The sequence below is a fragment of the Durio zibethinus genome, chromosome 24 (genome assembly GCF_047325235.1).
Source record: "Durio zibethinus cultivar Kanyao isolate XHJ-2024 chromosome 24, ASM4732523v1, whole genome shotgun sequence".
NCBI lineage: Eukaryota > Viridiplantae > Streptophyta > Magnoliopsida > Malvales > Malvaceae > Durio > Durio zibethinus.
The window spans coordinates 15,582,435-15,589,142 of record NC_143185.1 but is presented as its reverse complement, the minus strand read 5'-3'; the positions used below and the strand labels follow the sequence as shown (position 1 = coordinate 15,589,142).

Here is a 6,708-nt window from a genome sequence, read left to right as displayed (position 1 = left end):
TGGATAGTAGTTGTGATGACGGATGGCATTCAATAAGATGATAAATCAGTGGTTTATAAAAAGAAAAAATTGCAAAACCTAGTTGAGGTGACAATAATGGACCTGACCGGACCTCACCTATGCTTAGGTGTCCTCAAGGACTTTGTCCTCCATTCAAATGTAAATGGGCTGCCCAGATGAGCACCAATTTTAATAATACAGCGAGTTGCGTCCCGAATGATTCGAACTCGGAAGTCGGATCCATAAGCTCAATGGCACAAACTAATTAATTCATCCCCCACTAAAACCCAGCTTCCGCCGTCTTGCGTTCGCAAATTGCAATCCATTCTCAGTTCCCACACCCAAAACCCTACGACAGAATCGGAAAGAGGACAGAAACGCAAAGAAGAAGCTGAGGATGAGACATCCATGGAGATTTCTTCTCTTCCGAAACCACCCTCGATCTCCTCTTCGAGTACCCACCATGTCCCAGGTACTCCCTCCTTCCGTTCCTCCCCCTCATACTCACTCGTTCCACAACATTTATTCACACTCGCAACTCGCAAACCCCTTCAACATGATGAAAGAATTATCCATGTTAAATTCCAAAAATACTCCCATCAATCATTGTAGTTTCTCATCGGCGGCGGCTGTTGAACAGAAAGAGCCAGATCATGTTTTGGTAACTGTGACTGATATTTTTACTAGACTTGGTGATAGGAATGATATAAAGAGAGAATTGGAGTTAAATGATATTGTTTTTAGCCATGAAATGGTTTTGAAAGTGCTGAGGAGTGTTGAGTCTAGTCCTGATGTGGCAAGGAGGTTTTTTGATTGGGTTTTCGAGACTGATGCGGAGAGATTGAGCTCCAAGTCGTATAATCGGATGCTAGGTATTTTGGGTGTTAATGGGTTGGTTGAGGAGTTTTGGGGTTTGGTTGATGTTATGAAGAAGAAGGGGTATGGTATTTCTGGTGGCGTGCGTGACAGAATTGCAGTGAAGTTTGAGAAAGAAGGGTTGGAGAGCGATTTGGAGAGACTGAGAGGGGTTTTTGCTACAGGATCGGTGGATAATTCAATGGAAAAGGCTTTTTCTAGGATTTGTAAGATTATTAGGAGCGAGTTATGGGGTGATGATGTTGAGAAGAGATTGCTTGATTTGAATGTTACCTTTTCTAATGATTTGGTGAAATTGATATTGGAAAATCTTGCTTCAGAGCCAGCAAAAGTGTTGATATTTTTCCGGTGGACTGAAGAGTGTGGTTTGGTGAAGCATGATGAGCGCAGTTATAATGCTATGGCGAGGGCTTTGGGGAGGGAAGATTGCATTGATAGGTTTTGGAAGATTGTTGATGAAATGAAAAGTTTAGGGTATGAAATGGAAATGGAGACATATGTGAAGGTTTTGGGGCGCTTTTGTAAGAGGAAGATGATTAAGGAAGCTGTAGACTTGTATGAGTTTGCAATGGCTGGTTCCAATAAGCCTTCTGTGAGTTGTTGTACCTTCCTGCTGAGGAAATTAGCAGTGAGTAAACAATTAGACATGGGTCTGTTTTCAAGAGTTGTGAGGATTTTTATGGAGAGTGGGAATGTCTTGACAGATTCTATGGTTGATGCAGTTCTCAGATCTTTGGCAAGTGTTGGTAGACTTGGAGAATGCAACAAGGTTCTAAAAGTAATGGAGGAGGGTGGGTTTGTAGCTGGTGTTAACTTGCAGAGTAAAATTACTTTTAGACTTGCTAGCGCCGGTAAAAAAGACGAAACTGCTGAGTTTATAGATCTTGTTGAAGCTATCAATACCAACTTGGATCACAAGGCATGGGACTCTTTAATAGAAGGGTGTTGTGCTGCTGGGGATCTTGAAACAGCATCAGCTTATTTCAAAAATATGGTTGAAAAAGAAGGGGTCTCTCATGCTGGTTATGCCTTTGAATGGTTGGTATATTCATATTGCAGTAGGAAAAGAGCAACGGATGCATGCAAGCTTCTACACAAGTACGTTAGTGAGAGCCAGTTAAGGCCGTGGCCCACTACCTACAAGGAATTGATAAGGAAGTTATTGGCTCAGGGTGGATTTAAAGATGCTTTGAATCTCTTAGGTTTGATGAAAGATCATGGTTTCCCACCCTTTGTGGATTCATTCATTGAGTATGTATCAAAGTCTGGAAGTAGTGACGATGCATTTGCTTTCCTCAAGTCTATGACATCAAAAAGGTTTCCATCTCTATCAGTGGTTCTCCGTGTTTTTGAAGCCTTTTTAAAAGCTGCAAGGCAAAATGAAGCACAAGATTTATTGTCGAAATGCCCAGGTTACGTTCGTAACAATGCCGATGTTTTGAATCTTTTTTGTTCCATGAAATCAGGTCAAGTTGTTGCTGCACCTCCTGTGGTTGCTTAGGCTTCGTTGGCTGTCATTGACATTGTATTTTTCTTGATGAGCTATGGCATTTGTTCCCAAATTTTGGCATGAATTGTTCTCCATCAGTCCTTAAAAACCGTTGTCCTCTTGGCTTCCACTTGCCTGGCTGGCAAATAAAAACCAAGATATTCAAGGATTTATGATTTTTCCTTGTCAGTGCTTTTCAATTGCATGTGGCTGTCAATTTTAGGTGGATACTTACGCCCTATATTGTGGGTATAATCAAATGAAACAAACAATAGAATGGCATCAGTCTAGACTCTAGAGGGTTTCCTCTAGGTGAGCGTGTGAACCTGGGGATACGTTTCACGAACTAAACTTAAATCAAGTTCAATATATAAAACCTATACGAAGTTCGATGGGGGAAGTTTGTAAAATTTTTATAAAAAATAAATAAATAAAAAATTTAAATAGATAGATTAATATAATTTAATGTAAAAATTAATAATATGTAAAAAAATTATTAAAATATTATTTATAATTTAAATTTAATTGACATTTATTAAATGATAAAAATTTTATTAATATTTTTTATTAAAAATATTTATATAATAAATATATAAAAAATTTAAAATTTTTTTTAATTTTACACGTTTAATCTATATAATGAAAAATTTTAATATATTAATTTTGATTTTTAATTTTAATTTTAATTTATTTATTTCTAATAAAAAATTTTATAAACTTTACTTATATAACTTTGCATAAGTATTTTTTTATGTTTCATTGTCTTATATTACTACTATATTGTATTATAAATTTTTAACGATTTTCCTTTTCTTAGTATGAGAGAACAATTTTTTTTTATTAATAAAAAACATTTTTTTAAAAAAATTTGAAATGTACAAGTTTTAAAATTGATTTTATATAACCAAATTAAATGGATGGTTGAATCCCAACCAACCAAAATCCAATAACTATTTATCAAGTGGGACAAAGAAAATATAACTTGCCAAAAGGTCAGACATCATACCAAAACAAATGATCAAAAGAAAAAAGTTAGGCTCCAGATTTTTACTTATTACTCTTTTCGTCCCATTTTATTTGTTTAATTATTTTTGGATGTTTCAAAAATATATTTTTTTAACACTTAAAATGTTTTATTTTTCTATATTTTAAATTTATTTTTTGTAATTTTTTTATTATTAAAAATTATGAAACTTCAAATTTATAAAAAAAAATTTAATATTATAAAAATTAAAATCAAAATATTTTTTTAAATTTCGTAAAAATCAATGATGAATTAATATAATGGGAGGAAAATAGTAATACCTTCAATTTTAACGTCTTGCGCCTTCCATTAATAGAGAGAAATAGTAAATAGAAGTGGTTTTCCTTAAAAAAGAGAGAAATGGTAAAATAGAATCGATTGAGTTGATAAATATTAAATATTTTATTTATAATGTTTAAGTTTGATTTTTGGTGTCAATAATTTTTTTATGAGTTATTGTAATTTTAATGTAAATTTTTGCTGAAATTTATAGTATATTTTTAAATAAAAAATCTACAATATATTTTAATTTAGAAATGAAGTAATAAAAATTAAAAAAAAAAAAAAACCCCTGAAGGGTTGGCAACCGCGGCGTTGGAATGACGCGCAAAAAAACCCAAAGAGCATCCCTCGCCCATGTATAAATGTAGTTTTGTCTAATATGTTTCTTTGCACTTTTATCTCTCTCGCTATAGATTTTGAATCCGGATCTACCGCCATCAACCAAAGTAACACTCACCCCTGGTCTCTTTTCTCTGTCTTTTATAGGTTTAAAAAGTAAATTTGAATTAGTTTGAATTAAATTTTTTTATTTTATTCAGATTAAATTTAAGTATTAAATATATATTAAATTTAAATAAAAAATAAATTTAATGGAATTATATATTTTAATATATATTTTAAATTTTTATAAAATAAAACTGATTATTTTATATTTAAATTTATTTAAATATATTAAAATAATATATAAAAATAAAAAATTTAAATTTAAAAAATCCATAAATTGAATTAAATAAATAAAATTAGATTTAAATGGGATCATATAAAAATTCAATTTAAATTTAGATCAAATTTTAAAAATTTATAATTTTATTTATTATTTAAAAAATTAAATCAAATCAAATTTCATCCAGTTCTAACGATTATCATTTTTGTCTTTAAAACCTACTTTGCCATTGCTTTGGGTTTTTTTTTTCTTTTTATAATAATGGTAATAATCAAAAGGAACCGAAGAAGAAAATTGCCTCTAAAAAACAAATGAAGAAGGTAAAAGCTTATTCGTCTTCTTCGCAAGAGAATCAGAAGAATAAGTTTAAACCTATTTTCAAAGCTAAGTGTGCTAATACCTCCAAGCTTTAGCCGTAGCTTGAGTACTTCGAAGATAAGCATAACTTTGTATCATATTTCTCTTCCTTTCTCGAGTCAAAATTTTAAATTTGTTGTTTATGATTGTATTTAAAAAAAAAATGCCTCTAGGTTTTCCTTTTGTGACTTTATTTTTTGGTTTATTGAATATCTGGATGAATACGATGCTAAAAGATTTAGATTATATGATAAATTTCTTAATGTTGTTGACTTTTTCAATAGCATTTTTATGAACTTTTAATTCTAGATAAATCCGTGGTTAAATTTAAATTTATTTTATGAGTGTAGATATTTGATTTTGATTACTCATACTTTATTCTTTTAAATTTTTTTAAAATTATTAAAATTAAGGATAAATCAAAGCAGGTAAAAGATTGTTTCAGTGAATTATTTTATGAAATAAGTGATAAGACTATTTTAGTAAAAGTTATTTTACGAAATAGCTAGTCATGGAACAATTTTTTTTTTTTTATAGAATTGCTTTGTATGAAACAACTATTCAAGGAACAACTCCTTTGTAGAACAATATGTCACGAAATAACTATTCTTGGAACAACTTTTTCAAGGAACAAGACCAACACCTTTACCAAAAAACTCTTGAAACACAAATTGCTTCACTTAGAGTTATTTCACAAAAGATATTTCATCAAATGTTACTTTAACTAAAGAAAAAGTGAAAATAACATCGAAATATAGTAAGATTTTTAGGTTGATTTCACTATTGGAATGTTCCGTAGAGCTTGGCTTAGTAGATCAGATATAGAGATGGTTAAGAGGTTTTCTCTTAATCTTTCCCTGAAATATTAGTGCTTTTCCTTTTCTTTTAGAACGGATAATGAACTTCTATATTCACTATATCTATTACCAAGAAGCTAATTAAACTCTTATTAAACAATACATTTATACCTCGTGTAACAGCTAAGTCTCCCATTACTCACCATTATTCTTATTCAATACTTAAGATATGTAACTCCTATTCTTGAAACCTATAAATGAGAGTTTTCATAATTCATGAGGGATTTTGGACTTTGGCAGATTTTTCACCACTTTCTCTCAAACCCTTTTTATAATCCTCCCTTCATAAATCCTTCTTTGAGCCTTATTCTCTTCTTAATTTAGCCTTACTTCATCATTTACCACTGCATTCAATATTTTTCTATTCAATACTAAAGATATGTAGCTCATATTCTCGAAACCTATAAATAAAAGTTTTCATAATTTATGAGAGACTTTTGGACTTTGATAGATCTCTCATCATTTTCTCTCAAACTTTTTTTATAATCTTTTCTTCTTAAATCCTTCTTTGAGTCTTATTCTATTCTCTACTTAACCTTCACATCTACTAGCACCTGTCACTGTAATCAATACTTTAAGGTTTGCTTCAATCTTTCTTTTTGCCATATTTCAATACATCATGTTTTTCTTATTTACAACATTTTCTCACTTCAACAAAGAATCTGTTTACATTTTGACAACACTACTAAAAAGGAGTGATTGCATTAAGCAAAACAATTTTTAATCTTGCTTTGCCAAAAAAATGGAGGATTCCACTAAAAACCAAAATGCTCAGACCCCTGCTTATATCCAAGAACTGATAAAGATAATTTAAAATTTCCAAGAAATGATGCAAAAGTTAAAAGAGACTATCTCCCAACTCACATCTTCTAATGCCATAACCTTTCAAGCCTAAACTACTACTGATGGGAATGAAAACACTTCTAATTAAGCTATCCTAAATGGCAATAAAGAAAACATTACAAATGTGCCAAATCTTGGTGTTAATGAAAATTTTGGTAAGAACAACACCTTAGTTGTTGGTACTTTCACTGTGGCTTTTCCTCAAACTACAACTCAAGGTTTTGCCACGAAAGAAGAACTTCAAAATTTGCTTGAGAAAAAGAACAAGAGCTTGAACTTTTTTGAATTTGATCTTAAACTACCTTATTTTGCTAGA

The 6,708-nt window shown here is 30.9% G+C and overlaps 1 pseudogene across 1 annotated transcript; it reads left to right on the top strand.

Moving 5' to 3' along the window:
* The first annotated feature begins 78 nt into the window (after positions 1-78).
* LOC111316924 (pentatricopeptide repeat-containing protein At3g02490, mitochondrial pseudogene) lies at positions 79-2,541 on the top strand (annotated as a pseudogene). Its single transcript, XR_016333372.1, has one exon. The product of XR_016333372.1 is annotated as a pentatricopeptide repeat-containing protein At3g02490, mitochondrial pseudogene (transcript).
* Positions 2,542-6,708: the final 4,167 nt, after the last annotated feature.